Here is an 18,983-nt window from a genome sequence, read left to right as displayed (position 1 = left end):
TATTTAATCATATAACATATATGTAATTGGCATTTTCTAAATATTTTTAAATGAATAAAAAAATTGAACTTCAATTTATCTCAAGAAAGCTTAAATTCTTCCATTTCTGTTTTAGTTAAGCAAATAATATAGTTATAGCTTTTGATAATTTGCTATATTTTAGAACTCTCTCAATTCATATTGTATTCATTACTAGTTATTTTTTCTGCAGTTAAATATTTTTGTTTCATACTATACAGACTACAGTGGCATATTTTAGACTCTGTAATCAGAATGTCTAGATGAGAGGAGGAAGCATCAGTTTGGAAAATTTTCAGAAGAGTTTGTTGGGGAGAATACATATTTGAATAAATCTGTGTCTGATTGTCAATGTCAACAATTGCTTTTTGGAAGTAATTGACAGTGTCAGAATTAAAAATGTCAAATGAAACATTAAAACAACTCCAACTAAATAAGCCAGAGAAACTGATGAGTAATAGAAAATTACTTTTCTGAGTGAATTTGGAAAGAACTGCAACAGGTGAAAAAGAAAGAAAAAGTGGTAAATGGAGTTCATCAAGTAGTTTATTTGTGCAAAGAGGTAATTTAAAGTGTTAAATATTAAGATTGCAATAATATTCTGTTTTGAAATTCTATGATTCTTTGAAATATAAATGAAAAAATAATTACTTAAACATTAATTTATACTAATTCATCAGAAACTAGTCACTGAAATTGAGATAACACAGTGAAAATAATGAATAAGGATTCAGCTTTTCATAGAACATGTAGAGTCATGATTTGGGCTTTTTCTTAGTTTTTCTTTTTTCTTAAAATAGTCTCTTCAAATCATTAATAAATTTGCTGCAGTAATTCTTTTTGGTTCTTGGTTTATTTAAAACAATTCATATACTGTCTAAATTGATACCACTTATGCCTTTCTAGGGCCTTATAAATAGTTATGAAGACATGATTGTACTAATGTTAAAATTAAGTCATTAAATAATTGATTGCCTTTTTAGTTTCTCAGATGTAACATATCAAGTGGACAATTTAAAAGAAAAAGAAGAAAAGGAATGGCAAGTTTCTGCCTTTGAAATAGCACACAACAATAATTATTATGGTTCATTGAATGCAAATTTGATAGCAAGCGTTGTGATAATCCCTCCCTCATGGTTCTTATTTGATTCTCTCATTTATTAAAGTAATTTCTGATAGAAACATTTTATGAATGAAGAATTTTTTTTTAATTTTGAGCTGAATTTCAGATTTAATATCATACTCATGAGGATAAAACTAATATATTACTTAGGAATTACATTTATCTAAAAGGACTAAACCAAGTAAGCAGTAGCTTAAACAAAATAAGAATTTTATTTTTATTACACGTTTAAAAGACTGGAAGTAAGCATTTCAAGGTAGGATGGTGGTTCCATGATGATATTAGGATTTTGGACTTTGATATTTCCATAAACTTATCAATCAGTACTATGTGCTCACTCTTTCATAGTCAACTAAAAAAAGAACAGCTTCAATTCTAGGCAGTTTTTCTTTTCCTCTCAGATAGAAAAAAAGAAAGGCCAGAAGTCAGTGGTTTTTTTCCCCCGAGCCCCTGTCTTCATATTAAGATACTTTCCCAAGGCCCTTCTGAAAACTTCCAAATATCATCAGCCAAAAAACATATTACATAGTCGGACTTAGTAGCAAAGGAAGCTGGGAATACAACTTTTTATCTGAGCACTTTACTACTACAGCAATATCAAGATTCTACTTGGAAAAGAGAATGGAAGGATAGATCTTATAGCAACCAAAAAGCTAGATCATAAAGGAGAGCAGAGCTAGGATTGAAAGCCAGATTTTGTAATGTCAAACCCTGGGCAGATAATCACTACCTTACAGAACATCCCATAGTTTCCCTAGCCTCAGGCACATTAAAAACTACAATAGAATGTGATAAATATATTTTTGAATCTGACAAATGTCACAAATGTCAGTATATCAATTGGGAGTGAAGTAGTAAGCAAAAGAAAGCTTTATAAATGTGGTGGGTCATAAACAATATGTGAAAGGCTTCTCTTTTTTTGGTTTATTCTCCTGAAAATTGAAACCTTGTAAAATATTTCCAATTTGCCATGCTGACCCTACTTGACTGAACAGAAGTGTAACTGTCAGAGAAAATTGTGAAATGTCAAGAATGAGAGAAATATGCTATGTAAGTGTAAGAAACAATTTATTTTACGTTCATGAGTGAAATCTAAGTCTACTATAGCAATGTTGATTTATTACTTTCCATTCTCTATTTCATAGGGCATAGAAAGGTATTTCTGCAGAAGTATATGAGCAAAGTTATTATAAATGCTCAAGTTTCTTCTAGTTTTAGCATTTGATTCCTTTGTCCTAGAAACCTACATTTCTGACTTTAATCAAACCTTGAATCATGGTGGTAACTGAAATAATTGCATGCTCATTGGATTGGAGATTTTTTTTGGCGGGGGGAGGGTGGCTAGCCCTTGCTTGAAAATTGAGGACTTTACATGATAAGTTGATAAAGTATGCTAATTAGCTTAGCAGCTGATGCAGTGGCTCATGCCTGTAATCCCAGCACTCTGAGAGGCTGAGGCGGGTGGATCACTTGATGTCAGAAGTTTGAGACCAGTCTGGCCAACATGGAGAAACCCACTTCTACTAAAAATACAAAAAAAAAAAAAAAAAAAAATCCCAGGGAGTGGTGGCGCATGTGTGTAATCCCAGCTTCTCAGGATGCTGAGGCAAAGAGAATCGCTTGAATCCAGGAAGCAGAGGTCCTGGTGAGCCAAGATTGTGCCACTGCACTCCAGCCTGGGGGACACAGTGAGGCTCCATCTCGAATTTTAAAAAAGGTATACTAAGAAGCAAAGCAAGATCATGTAGGATTAAGTCAGTTAATTATATCCCAACCACAAGTAAATACATTAAATAGAATATCACTTGTTTGTTAGGAATATGGCAGTTTACAAAAATTCATTTATAATGTTTACTTAAAAATATGAAGAAAATAGTTCTATTAATGTAGTCAATTCTAAAACCAATTTATTATATTTAAACAAAACTACAATCTCTCAAGCAATGTTGAAATTTAGGAATCTATTATCTTTATTTATCTATGCTACTCTCAATATTCAAACAACATTTGTCTTTCAATCAATTTTATTATATCCCAATAGATAAAAATACCAAGTTACTTCTATATGTTCATGTGCATTTATTTACAAAATTATCAGAAACTTTTATAAAGCAGATTACTAGGGAGGAACTGAGGCAAGAGACAGACATGTGCTGTTCCTCATAGTTAGATTTGTTGCATTTAGCATGGTTATTCCTATTCCATGACATGGAATAGGAATTCAATATATGAATAAATTAATATATATTAAAATATTAAATGAAACTGGTGACAGATTTTCTATATAGACACATTTCATGATATTTAAAAGCAGCACACAATAGCCTAGTTTTTTCAAATTTATGTCTGTTTAGTATGATGTAAGTTATCATATATACGCTGATGCTTGTATGCAACCTATGTCTGTTTATACATATATCTTCAAAATTATTTCATTTATGTAGTTCTGTAAAGCTAGTCAGCTTAGCAGAACTTACTTTAGGTGTTATTACATTTTGGTTCAGTTAAAAAACAATAGTGTTTATATTTTTTATATTTGCTTCAAGACTTCTAAAGCAGATTATTAGACACAAGATGCTGTGCATCTTGCCTACAATACTGTGAAGATTCATTTTCCTTCTTCATTGAATGTCATATCAAATACATAATCTGGGAGTTTATTGGTGATAAATGCACTCTATTTAATGCAATGAGACAGTCTCTTAATTTGAGTACCTAGCACAGTTTCAGCTAAATCTCCTCTGCTGATTTAATTAGAAAGAGCTTAATATTAATTACTTTGCATCTAAATTTTTGGAGTCTTACAAATGAAAAAAATATATAATCCTTTTGCAGAATGAAAAAACAGTAATAAAAAGAGTTTGTATGGTTTTTAAGTGTGTGTAAATGTGTTAAGCAGCTAATGAATTATTCAACATTCTGCATCCTTGGAAGATGTACAGATTTTAATGAGCCTCCCTAATTTGACTTTCATACCAAATTATTTTATTTCCAGTTGTTTTTATTGAATAGTATTCGTTAGAATAATTTATTTCTCAATTTACCATATATTGCAAATAAGGACAGCTAAATATGTATTTTCAGCAAGTCTTGCAGTTTTTGCTCTAGAATTTCCAGTACAGATAAATATTGTTTTAATTATCTTATTGTGATATAGAAATGTAAGCAAAATGTAAGTGGAAATCTCTTCAGTTTGATTATGCTTTACCCAGAAGCTATGTGTAAAACAATTACATAGAGCTCAACTTTAAGTATGTGTCAATACTCTCTGCTATTTTAGTATGCCTCACTCTTGAGCTGCCTGGCTCAGATAAAACTCAGTGAAGAAAACTGCTAGATATACAAAGGCTAGCTTCAAAAAAAAATATATATATATATATATATATAAACATATTAGTGTATACATATTTAATTAGTATATATATTCAATTAGTATACTATGTATACGAATACATATTAATGTGTGTAAATATATACATACATAGTAATACATATCTATCTATCTAACTATCTATCTGTGTATTAGTCTGTTCTCACATTGCTATAAAGAACTACCCGAGACTGTGTTATTTATAAAGAAAAGAGGTTTTGGCCAGGCGCAGTGGCTCACACCTGTAATCCAAGCACTTTGGGAGGCTGAGGTGGGCCAATCACAAGATGAAAAGTTTGAGACCAGCCTGGCCAACATAGCGAAACACTGTTGCTATTAAAAATACAAAAACAAAAAAATTAGCCAGTCATGGTGGCAGGTGCCTGTAATCCTAGCTACTTACGAGGTTGAGGCAGAAGAATCACTTGAATCTGGGAGGTGGAGGTTGCAGTGAGTCGAGATAGCACCACTGCACACCAGCCTGGACAACAGAGAGAGACTGTCTCAGAAAAAAAAAAAAAAAAAAAAAGGTTTATTAATTGGCTCACAGTTCCACAGGCTGTACAGGAAGAATGGCTGGGGAGGTTTAAGGAAATTTCCAACCATAGGAGAAGGTGAAGGGGAAACTGGCACATCCTAGATGGCTGAAGCAGGAGAAAGAGAGACAGTGAAGTTACCAGATTTCATGAGAACACCATCACAAGAACAGCAAGGGGGAAATCACTGTCCCCCATCCGCCCATGGTTCAGTCACCTCCCAGCAGGCTCCTTCTTCAAGGGATTACAACTAGACATGAGATTTGGGTGGGGACACAGAGCAAACCACATCATTTTTTTTTTCAGAAGGACGTAGAACGTGTTTTATTATTTTTTTGGGGCAAAGCGACATTGAGAGGTGTTTGGATGGTTCTAGTCATTTTATGCTATTAAAAAAAGGTTTTTAAAACTCAACTGTACTTGTCTTTTGTAATTTTTACACCATAGATCTCATTAAAGTAGAAATACACTAATACTAAGAACAATAAAAGCATATTAGTAACTTTTATTAGTTATTTATTTTATGTATATATATACGCATATACTTTTTCTAATTTAATCCTCCCAGGAAGCAGTGCTATAACGTAGGAGTATTATTTTCTCCACATTGTTGATGAAGAACCGAGGTGCAGATAAGTGAAGTGACTTGCCTGTGTCATACTCAGCAGTTTAGCAAAGGGGTAAATAGTTGCTTCTGTAAGTCATGCTGGTAATGTATTCTTCTGAGTTGAAGCCATTATTTTATTTTTTCATTGCTTTAATTTGAAGGAAGTAAATTGTGTGTTTTCCTAACAGCTGTACAGTAACTCTTGTAATAATCTTTAAGAATCTTGCTAACTTATAAAATGTACATTGTCTCACCAACTCTAATTACAACCTACATGAGAATTTTGAAAATACTTTTCTCAAGTTTTTCTGAGAATAATTGAAGCTGGCAACCAACACAATTTTAAATTGGATTTTTCTCACTTTAATTCTGAGATTGTTTTCTGTAAGAGGACAGGTTAGAGAGATGAAACTAAATAAAGTGAATCCGTAGTCCACCAAGAGATACATTTGACATTTTATTATAAAATTTTAGCTTTCGAATTTTCAATAATAAGAAATATAGAACCAATTTTAAAAATTTTCATCAGTTTTATTTTTTCTTTAATGTATATTAAAAAATTGGCTGGGCGCGGTGGCTCACGCCTGTAATCCCAGCACTTTGGGAGGCCAAGGCGGGTGGATCACAAGGTCAAGAGATCGAGACCATCCTGGTCAACATGGTGAAACCCTGTCTCTACTAAAAATACAAAAAATTAGCTGGGCATGGTGCCACGTGCCTGTAATCCCAGCTACTCGGGAGGCTGAGGCAGGAGAATTGCCTGAACCCAGGAGGAGGAGGTTGCGGTGAGCCGAGATCGGGCCATCACACTCCAGCCTGGGTAACAAGAGTGAAACTCCATCTCAAAAAAAAAAAAAAAAATTGACCTAATCTTAAAAATTTGTATTTCTTGTAAATAACAGTAGCACCAATAAATGTTAGTTTAGTTATACCTTCCTCTAAAACTCTGCAAAAGCTATTAAAAATGGTTTTATATTAAATTTAAGAATAATATACATGATAAAATTCTAGCAAAAATGTATATTTTCTGATTTGGATGGCAGATTGATAACCTATGAATTACATATTCTGGTTTTTACTTTGTTGCTATAGTAAAATATATAAAATTTTTTATATTTTCCATTTTTTATGTGCCAGTAAACCTACAAGATAAACATAAGAACAATCTATTTTTTCAATATTAGCGAGTTGAAAAGGAATGTATAAAACCATACAAATTCTTCCCATGGATTTATGGTTGACATTAGATGAGAAGGAGAGAGCATTTGAGAAAAGTGGCCCTATGCAGCCATTGTTCTGGCTTGTCCAAGGGGTCAAAGGGCAGTAATGCATGAAGAAGAGAGTTAAATGTGCTTTTGTGAAATCCTCTGTGACTCTTGTCATCTTTGATCCTTGATTACTGGCCTTCCTTTATAATTCACACAATAAAATTTAAACTAATCCCCTTAAAAGTTACTCTCTGTGTCTCCACTGTTTTTCCTATAGGCACAGAGAGACTATTACGTATTTTGAAGTTATGTAACTGCCACGGGGTTCTTCCTGCCCACTGTACAAATAAAGACAACAGCATTACAGTAAAGAAAGAATTTAACAGACACAAGACCAGACACATCACATGGAAGACAGAGTCAGTACTCATATCATCTCCTCCAAAGCTCCTAGGTTAGAGGTTTTTCAAAAGCAGTTTGGGGAAGGGCGGAGATAGCTAGTCTTGCTGCTGATTGGTTGAGACAGAGAGGAAATCATAGAGGGTCAAAGCTGTCTTCCTGTCTGCTAAATTGCTTGTAGGTGGTGCTATAGGAGCAGGTAGGTCTATGTGGAGCCATGGGTGTCAGACATGCAAATAACCTGAAAAGATATCTCAAAAGGCCAATTTTAGGTTCTACAAGAGTGATGTTATTTGCAGAAGTAATTGAAGAAGTTACTTATCTTATAACTTCTGCAATAACGGCTGACAATCATTTGTGTCTGCACCTTAGCAGCACTCAGGCTTGTCTCCTCTCTTCAGCCTAATGCTCCCATTAGCTTTACTAAAGTTGTTGAATTTAGGGGGAAGCCTATTATCATTTAAACTATATCCTGTATATTGGTGTTGCAAGGTTCTTCATCTAGGATGCCTTACTTACTCTTAAATATAATTAAACTTTATTCCTTTGCTGATGCACTGTTATGAGTATGTGAACCCTAATTTTATGTTGCCATAGCTGATAAGGGGACTGAGACCACTTTTCCTACTCCAAGTCTTGACTTTCTGGGTCCTAAAGAAATATAATTCTACACTGAGATTATTTAAATGGCAAAATCTTAGCCTATATGGCTTCCTCTATCCAACTCAAGACTCCAGATTAAAACCTGACTTGGAAAGGGACTAACAATGTAAGTTGCAAAAGTTCACAACCTTGTAGGTAATGAAATGGGGAACCTTAACAAGAAAGCTACTATGAAACATTGTCTTCAGATATTTTATTTGCTCTTTAATATTATACAAATGCAAAGAAAAGACTTGGCACTGCATGTTAAAGCCCTCCAGGCACTAAATTTCTGGATTTTATCTCCCTGTCGACATTTGCATTTTCATTCTCTTTCTCTCTCTTTCTTTCTCTCTCTCTCTGTCCCTGTGTGTGTGTGTGTGTATATGTGTGTGTATGTATATATATATATATGTGTGTGTGTGTGTATATATATGTGTGTGTGTATGTGTATGTGTGTGTATATATATGTGTGTATATATATGTGTGTGTGTATATATATATGTGTGTGTGTATGTGTGTGTGTGTATATATATATATATGGATTATAAAATTACAATTAAAGATGAGATCTGGGTGGGGACACAAAACCAAACCATATGATTCTGCCCCTGGCCCCTCCCAAATCTCATGTCCTCACATTTCAAAACACAATCATGCCCTTCCAACAGTCCCCCAAAGTCTTAACTCATTTCAGCATTAATCCAAAAGTTCAAGTCCAAACTCTCATCTGAAACAAGGCAAATCCCTTTCCCCTACGAGCCTGTAAAGCCAAAAGCAAGTTAGTTATTTCCTAGATACAGTGGAGGTACAGGCATTGGGTAAATACACCCATTCCAAATGGGAGAAGTTGGCCACAACAAAGGGGCTACAGGCCCCTTGCAAGTTTGAAATCTAATCGGGTAGTCATTAAAACTTAAAGTTCAAATGATCTCCTTTGACTCCATGTCTCACATCCAGGTCGCACTGGTGCAAGAGGTGGGCTCCCACAGCCTTGGGCAGCTCCACCCCTGTGGCTTTTCAGGGTACAGCCCACTTCCCAGCTGCTATCACAGGCTGCATTGAGTGTCTGCAGCTTTTCTGGATGCACAGTACAAGCTGTCAGTGGATCTTCTGTGCTGGGGTTTGGAGGACAGTGGCCCTTCTCTCACCTTCACTAGGCAGTGCCCCACTGGAGACTGTGTGGGGTCTCCAACCCCACATTTCCCTTCTGCACTGCCCTAAAAGAGGTTATCCGTAAGGGCTCTGCCCCTGCAGAAAATGTCTGCCTGGACATCCAGGCTTTTCCACACATCCTCTGAAAACTAGGCAGAGGTTCTCAAATCTCAATTCTTATTTTCTGTGCACCCGCAGGACCAACACCATGTGAAAACTTCCAGGGCTGGGGCTTGCACCCTCTAAATCAATGGCCTGAGCTGTACCTTGGCCCTTTTAGCAATAGCTGGAGTTTCTGGGTTGCACAGCAAGGACTGTGCATGGATCCAGCTAGTGAAAGCATTTTTCCCTCCTAGGCTTCCTGGCCTGTGAGGGAAGGGGCTGCCAGGAAGGTCTCTGACATGCCCTTGAGGCATTTTCCCCATTGTCTTGGTGATTAACATTGGGCTCCTAGCTACTTATGCAAATTTCTGCAGCTGGCTTGAATTTCTCCCCAGAAAATGGGGTTTTCTTTTGTACTTCCTCATGAGGCTGAAAATTTAACAAACTTTTATTCACCATTACCTCTCGAACACTTTGCTGCTTAGAAATTTTTCTGCCAGATTCCCTAAATCATCTCTTTCAAGTTCAAAGTTCCACAGATCTCTAGGCAAGGGCAAAATGCAGCCAGTCTCTTTGATAAAGCATAGCAGGAGTGACCTTTACTCCAGTTACCAGTAAGTTCCTCATCTCCATCTGAGACCACCTCAGCCTGGATTGCACTGTCCATATAACTATCAGCATTTTTGTCAAGCAATTCAACAAGTCTAGGAAGTTCCAAACTTTCCCACACTTTCCTGTCAATGAAAGTCATAGCAAGAATAACATTAAAACATATTTATGTTTCAGGTACACCCTAAATAGATTTGGCCATCTGTTGTCCAGAATATATTGACCTATAATTAAAAACAAACATCTTCCAATATTCATTAAAGTACATTTTGAGCAATTGTAACTGTTCTGTAAGAGTTCCTCACAGGTTAACAAAGAGCCTTTGGGCAACAGCACTGGACTGTACTGGCAGGAAAGGGAAATCCTACCAGGACACATTTTGTGTACAATTACCAATCAACCAGCAGCACCTCGCACTGAGATTTTATAATACTTGAACTGAGAAAACATTAATCACTTTAACCTGGATATTTTGCCAGGATTTTAGATTACGTAATGTCTGACAGCAGTATATGCCAATAATATGGCACTGTAAATTTCTTAGTGTTACATTTAAACAGAACAACATTTGTCTTGTCTGTTAGTAATATCTGTGAGACTGTTTTGCATTGAATTTGGTACTTTGACTTTTCTTTATATCTGTAGAAGGAGTATTATGAGCAGTAAAATGTTTTTTAATGCAATTGTTTATTTAAACACTGGAACAAAACAATGTGTGCAAAAACATACTATGTGATTATTAAGGAAGTCAGCATATTTTATGATATGTTTTGAATATTTAAAGATGCCTTAGCTACCATTGTTTTTATATAGCTTACTACATATGGCTTTTTAAATTGTATCTGGGAGTATTTCCCTAAACCAGATTGGGTGCCTGAACACATTCTACCGTATGCTAAATGATTCAATAAGGTACATGAGCACTCTGAAGAGTGATGTCTTTATATTCACCGGAGTGTGGTAGGAGAAAAACATTGAGTGTCTTTCTCTGCATTGAAAAAGAAAGAATAATATAAGTGACCTTCTAAATATGTCGGTGGCCAAGTTATTACCTAGTTTATAAAGAGGAAAAACATTCATTTTAAAAGTCAGAGCCAAATAATAACAGAAGTAAAGAAGGGAAGGAAAATTAGAGAAAGAAAAAGAAAAGAAAAAATAGGAGAATTCTTTGTGCTTTTAAGAATAGAATCAATTAAAGATATGTATCAGTGATGCACAAAATTCAAACAATGCCCATTTTTCAGTTTCTACTGATTCACATACACTTTTAACTTTTTTCTATAAAACCTGAATGTTATTTTAAAAGGAAATGATTTATCAAAGAGTATGTTTTTTATTTTTTAGAAAGTCAAATGAAAAGCGTTGGAGAATAAAAAGGATCCCCGTTTGTAATGCTGAGCATATTCAGAATTTTAAAGGCTAGCTCATGCTCAGTATCAGGGAGACAGTGGTGGTGTTGGTCCCCCAATAGGACTTGCATCTTTTCTCATACCTCCCATCTATCCTTTAAGGAACTCCTAATATACTCTTCTTAAAGCATGCTGGCTCCTAGTAACTTTGCAAATAATGCATTCAAGACGTATGATGATCTCATCTCCAGTTCACTTTATGACCTCTTCTCACTGCTCCCTTACACTTATTTGGCTTTGCAGTCAAGTGACCTGCTGACTGAAACATCTGTACACTTTCTCACTTCCATTATTTTATTCATATTTCACATGCTGTTTACAAAGTTTTGACTTTGCTGCAACTTTTCTATTTCTACGTGTCAATGTTTGTTATTTTCCTTTCAAATATTACTGTGATTACCTTTGTTCTTTAAGCCACAATTAATTTTACTCTCTTAAAAACTCCCATAGCAATGTATCTAGATCTTTCACAGGGTATTTTATCATATTCTGTATCCTACATTAACTCATTTATGTAAATGTCTCATATCCTTCATAATTAATGATATTTTCTTCCATATATTACATAATCTCTCTGAGATCAGAATTCAATTTGTTGTTACATCAGCTCTGTACATCTACTTTTGAGAGTACATTGCATATAATGAATGTTATATAACTCATTTAATAAATACAAAATGCATATCATTATCTTAATTCCATTCATTCCTCTTTCATTGCTACAATTTTATTTGTTTGCATTTTTTAATATGGTCTATTGGAAATAAAGTTGGTTCAAGGCCTAGAAAGAGGAGATTAAAGAGAAAAGGCCATAGAGTAACTATTGAAGGCTAGAAAAGCAGGTTTCAAAACTATCAGGATCCAGGAATTAAGGGACAGAGACTGAAACAACAGTTTCATAGCAGAAACAATCTAGTTAAGATATCTCTGGTCACAGAAAATGGAAAAACAAAAAATTTCTCCTGAACTCTCAAATACCGAGAAAGGGACCTTGCATTGGTTTAATTGTTCATGGGAGATCTGTATTTGGGAAGACGTGACTACTGTCTACACTCTGTGCCTGAAAAATTTCTTTCAGTAATGAAGACATAGTTGCCTTAAAAAAAGATAGTCTTTTAGGAAGGAAAAATAAAAATTGTTAAACAACAGGCATATATACACTACTGATGATTTATCATGTGGAGATATTAGGTAAAGCATGGGAGATTAACTAAAATGTAACTAATAAGCATGTTCTTCAAGTGTTTTATTACAGTTCATTGTAATACATTAGACTAGGGCCATGTTTACTGCACAAAGTGAATATCTTGCATAGGTATCAATATGACTGCTACAGAATGACTTTATTCAAAATTCCCCCAAATATGATATGATCAGATTTTCTGTATTCTGGGTTAGCATGTACTCAAAGATAACAGACTTTGTGACTATATGTATAGTATGCTAGACAGTATGAGTTTAAAAATCAGGTACAAGCAGATTTAAGGATATAAATAGTAGCTGATTTATGAAGAAGATGAGATATGAGTCTCTACAAAGAGAGACTGTGTGACAAAAAAGTACACATCTAGTCAAAGGAACAGACTTTACTTGAGTCCTAGGACTAGATGAACTTAACAAAAAGAAATCCTACATTGTGTAAAGTAAAATAAAAGCATTTTCCTTTGGGTATTGACTAGAAATAGCCCTCTCCAGTGTCTTTACCTCAAAAAGAAGTTCAGGCTGTAAATAACATCTTTTCTTATACCGCCCATCTATCCTTAATAGAGTATCTAAATTATTAAGGACATTATTAATACATATCTCAGAGGAGTAAGTTTCTCAGATGTTCTTGCATTTTGATAAGAACATAGAGAAAATGTGTAGCATATTCTAACTAAGGAAAGTGAGGAGAAAGAACACATATGATGTGATGTATAAGTGATGATTTATGCATAACTGGGCTAACAAACTTTCACCAAGTGCCTATCTTTTGTCTTGTAGAAACAGACTTATTGGGACAGATTCTGAAAAGGTAATGACAATAACCAAAGTTTATACCTCTCAGCAGCATTTTTTAATTCTTGATAAGAGACAGGCAAATACATGTTAGAGTGATTGTGATAGAAATTTTTATGAGAACCTAGAGAAGGGCTCCCAAGAAGTCAAGGAGAAGGTTGTCTGAATGACTTCTAGAAAGCTGATGTTTGAGCTGATATATTGAAGGAAGATTTAGAGTAATTCAGATGAAGAAGGTATGTAAGTGGGTTGGGAGGGGGTGAAGTTGAGTAGAAACTAGAAGTTGGAGGTATACATTTCTTATGTGTTGATAGAATAAAAATAAATTCTTCCATATTGTCCCTGAAAATGAGCTAAATTAGTTATAGCCAAAAAAAGATATCTTTTAAAAGCATAACTCCCCTGCAGATATGTATGGCATACATCTTTAGAAAAAGAGGTTTGCTAAAGTAAGGAAGCAATCTGGTTTGTGTCTATCTAAAATAAAACATCATGAGTTATGGAAAATCTGCAGCTGTTGAAAGCACACTGGGATATGACTTCCTCCTGTCTCCAGAAAATCAATCTCAAAGATAGACTTTCTGCTAATACAAAAGAACAAATAAGGGGTTGGCATGGTAATCATGGTGGCATCTTTAGATCTGTACAAATAGGCAAATGGTGCTTTTCTATTCTTTCAAGCCATACTGTACTCTTTGAAATTTTTCTTCTAAATTAGTTATTTAGGTAGATTGCTCATGACAATGTTTCTTTAGCTTTATAGTGTTTGGATTATCAACTAAGGCTTCTCAGCCTTAATTTAAGGCAGAATTATCTCTATCAATAAAAAATGATGTTAATACAATAACTCTTTTGTCTTTGAAGCACTCAAGTTGAAAGAAAAACACTCATACATAAACACAAAGGACTTGGCTTCTCTAGAATTGAACTTGGAAGAAATTGCATATGTTATTAATTCATATCTTATAGTAATATCATCCCTCCAACTCTGAATTCATCAGCGAATCCATGCCAGAACTTTTCTGACAGGTAGACAGCTGACTTCTCTTTGATTAGTTATTCTACTCTCAGATGATAGCCTATTTTGTGTTTGAGGCACTTTAATTGGTAGGAAATCCTTACATAGTTTGCTAGCAATTGTTATCTGTTGAACCTACCCTGTAATGTCTTGTTTATCGTGTAACTGTTGTTCTGCATGTAGACCCTTTTTGTGCTTACACATAGCAAACATGCTCCATAATTTTGTACTACTCAGGCTAAACAACTTGTCTTTTCAAATGTTTCTCATGTGACATCATATGTCTTCCTTCTCCTCACTTTCCTTAGTTAAAATACACCACATTTTCTCTATGTTCTTATCAAAATGCAAGAACATCCATGAACCTTACTCATCTGAGATATGTATTAATAATGTCCTTAATAATTTAGAGACCCTATTAAATTTGGGAAGAAGCAAAGATATGAAAACTTCTTTTGTAAGTATTGCTTTCATGCAGTTGTAATCTGTAATAAATGAATAAACTAAATCTTTACCCAGTGATTTGCACAATCATGTAAGGGTTTTCATTTGTTGACAGGGGAGTGGGACTTAAATGTTAATACCTTCTTCTTATTTGCTTAAGTTGTTTAGGGCTCACATGTGAGGAAAAGCCTCCTTGATGTTTGGGATTTTGTATAATACAGCAGAAAATTCAGTTCTCAGAGAGCTGTAAATGTAAATCCCTGTTCTGACATGGTGTAATTTTGTGGCCTTCAACTAGCTATTAACTTTTCTGATGATTAATGATTGTATCTACAAAGCAAAGACAACTTTTAAGGAGTTATGCAAAGATTAAATGAGATTATGAATGTAAGATAGCAAGAATAGATAGTGCCTTGTTCACAGGAAATGCTCTATGAATGTTAGCAACATTCAGGGAAGAACAACACATTCACATCTAATTTAACAATTAAGCTATGTTTTCTAGATGTGACAAACAGTAAGACCCTCAAAACCCAACATGTCTTGCTTGAAGTTTCACAGCTTCTTAACATAAGAAACAAAATAATAATCCTAATCCTCTGTGTTTTGTCTTTCTTTCAATAATACCAGTTATAATTATAGACAAATGTATGTTTCTGTTGCTGTGAACAAATTTAAGAAAATGAATGTTGAAAAGAATGATATACATGCTATTTTATCAAATATTCTATCAGATTTATTTCAAAATACTTGTCTGCAATAAAAATGTAAGATACTACTGTCATAAAAGCATAAATAGTGTTTTAATGTTTAATATGAGCATAACACTAAACTAGAGCTTGTTGATGGCAAATGCTGGAGATAAGGATACAACTGAAAGATTATAAATGATTTCCTTGTGTCTCAGCCAGACCTTTCAGTTAGAACATTCCAGAATTATGGTAATTATATTTTTTACATGATCTTTATTTATGGTTTTGTGACTGAGGTTTAAGAATGAAAATTACTTACAGCCTATTTATAATTCTTTCCATATTCTAAACGTATAATAAAAAATATGGATGCAGGAAATAAACACTTTCTCTTATATGTTGTTTATGATGTTCTCCTGCTCATTCTGCCTAACAGCTTTTTTGATATGTTTTAGTTTATCAGGTTTTAGTGACATCCTTGCGACCAATTAGTCATGTTACATCTAAGGTTAGTTAGCTGCAAAGATATAGCTCTATCACTCATTTTAGGTATATTTCCCTATGTGTAAAATATTGATAATTGCTTTCCTAAATATTTTATAAAAATATGAAAAAGACTCAAATATAGTAGGAGAGAAATGAGTTACAGAAACAAAGTTCCAGGTGCCAGTTATACCTATCACTTGAGTAAACTATAAATCACTTAACCTAATGGAGCCTCTTTTTCTCCGTCTGTCAAAGAGGGCATTGAGCTAGATCTTAAAAACCACTTACATAGTAAAGCTTAAGGTAAAAAATATAATGTGTATGTATTTTTTAATATACATATTAAGGAATTATATACATAATGTATGTATATTTCTTAATATATATTTTTAAAATCCTTATGATATTGTATATGTAAAATTGTGTGGATATATACACATTATAAGGATTTCTTGTAAGAAATATATACATTATATATTATATATAAATTGTGTATATACACACAATATTATAAGGATTATAAATATATACACACACAGTATTGTAAGGATTTCTTTCCATGTGCTTTCATTGTCTAATAATAACAGATACACTTGGAGTTTTGATAAAATACATTCACCTTGTGATAAAAGTTAATTTACATAGCAATTGTACTTTAAAAATCTATAGATTAACATCAGTATGATACTTTATTGTTTAGAAAATATGTTAACTGTTTAGAACTATTGGTAGGTATATGACATGGTAAAAAGAACATGAAAAATGGAATAGAAGCCAAGTTTGAGTAAAATTTCTATATTCACTTCCACCTCAAGAGTTTTCCTTCTTCTGTAAAATGGACCCAAATTAGTACTTGTTAGAAGAATTTGCTGGAGTCACAATTATGACCTTTCTGAGGTAAAAGCCCTTGGCTGTTTAACAGCTAGTCTTATTCAATGTTTTACATGGATGGATGTTCAGAGCCTGATATCCTTTCTTCCTCCTTTCCACTGTCATAACATCCACTCCTGAAATAAAGACCAGAGGAGCCATGTGAGCACAACTTCCTGAGGAATTCAAGCTGGGTCAGGTTGAAAATTCCTGGCTGGGATAATCCACAGTATTTACAAGCCACATATTAGAAAGTGAAATGTAGAGAAGTCATAATCATTGTCCTCAAATTCAGTAGTCTGTGAGGGCTTTCCACAAAAGATATATATATATATATATATTTTTTTTTTTTTTCTTGCTTGTCAGTCTTAGTGTTCTTTTTAAATTTTAGATGGGCTTTTACTCTTTGATAGTTAACATATGCTGTTACATTTTAATAGTGTCCTATAAATTTAAAGCAGAGGAAATTTCAATGACGAGATAAGGAAAATAAATGCATTGGCACACAGAGTGATGGCCACTTCCTTTTCTGAATTCAGAATTGTGTTTTGCACTGTGATCAGCTCTGGCTAGCATCAAGTGTATTAGGTAACTCTACTTTCCTGCCCATAAAGACAATATTTTCAATATTAAAGACCATCATCAATGATGGACTGGGTAAAAAAAATGTGGCACATATACACCATGGAATACTATGCAGCCATAAAACGGATGAGTTCATATCCTTTGCAGGGACATGGGTGAAACTGGAAACCATCATTCTCAGCAAACTGACACAAGAACAGAAAACCAAACACCACATGTTCCCACTCATAAGTGGGTGTTGAACAATGAGAACAGAGGGACACCAGGAGGGGAACATCACATACGGGGGCCTGGGTGGTGGGGAGCTAAGGAAGGAATAGCAGGGGATGGGGGGATTGGTAGGGGATGGCATTAGGAGAAATACCTAATGTAGATGACAGGGTGATAGAGAGGAGTGCAGGGGATAGTGGATGGTTTCAGAATGAAACTGTTCCATCTCAGATCATCAGGCATTAGATTCTCATAAGGAGTGCACAACTTAGATCCCTTGCATGTGCAGTTCATAATAGAGTTTGTGCCCCTTTGAGAATCTAAGACTATGGCTGATCTGACAGGACATGGAGCACAGGTGATAATGCTTGCTCCTCATCACCACCTCCTGCCGTCAGGCCCAGTTCCTAATAGGCCAGAGACCAGTACTGGTCCCCAGCCTGCGAGTTGGGGATCTCTGATCTATAATAAATATCTATGAGCTCAGACAAGATTTGTTTAATTGTGTGAAATTTTGCCTATGTCTTAAAACATGACTCAGCCTGAAAAGCAGAGAAATATAGTGAAAAAAATGAATGTTTCTGAAAAACCCATTCACAAAAGTTTTGAGATTTGCTTCTGCATCAATATCATCATAGCTAACACTTATTGAGCAGTCACTTTTTGTCATGTCTGTCCCTAAATTATTGAAGAGGAATACTCCTTTTAATATTTATAATAGCCAAAGATGTAGATAACACATTTATCACCATTTTATAGGTAAAGAAATATAGGCACAGACAGAACATCCTAAGTTAACTGCTAATAGGTAGCAAAGCAGAATTTAAACTAGGACGTCCAAACCTAGAGCCCACGCTTTTAACCATTAAATACATTGACTCTCAATGAGGAGCATGACATATTTGTGAAGTGGCAAAAGTTAGATATGGATGTGGGGTTAAGTTAATAATAGGATATAAAGGATATAAAAATCTTGGAACTTACCATGTATGTGATGCCAATATAGTTAGATGTGGAAATATTGAGTCATTGATAATTGCATAAAAATGCCTATGTTTTCAAAAGATCACTCTGGGGATATGGCTCAGGTTGGGAAGATATTTGAGAAAAATAGATAAACTGGGAGAAAAGTATAATAGTCTAAGGAGATGAGAGTTTGAACCAAGAGAATGGTCATGGAATAGAAAGAAGAAGAAATTTGAAACAGAATAAATTAAAGGCATAATACAGCTCATGTGAAACTCAGTTCACATCAAGGAATTAGAGAATGAAAAGAGAAAATGTTTCCTACTTGGACAAATTGTGGAGGCCAGGGCCATTAGCAACGACAAGAAATGCAAGGGGAAGAATCAATTTTGAAGAAAGACAATAATTTAAGTTTTGGAACATCTGAAAAATTCTAAAATTTCCTTAGCTTTGTTTATTTAGAAAATGACAAAAATTATGATCTCCAATCCATTCTTGTCAGTATGGAACCATTTTGTCATGTGCTTTCTTCCTAT

The sequence above is a fragment of the Aotus nancymaae genome, unplaced genomic scaffold (genome assembly GCF_030222135.1).
Source record: "Aotus nancymaae isolate 86718 unplaced genomic scaffold, 86718_ANA_hifiasm-v0.15.2.pri h1tg000059l, whole genome shotgun sequence".
Lineage (NCBI taxonomy): Eukaryota > Metazoa > Chordata > Mammalia > Primates > Aotidae > Aotus > Aotus nancymaae.
The sequence above is the reverse complement of the archived record's forward strand: the minus strand, read 5'-3'. Positions refer to the sequence as shown.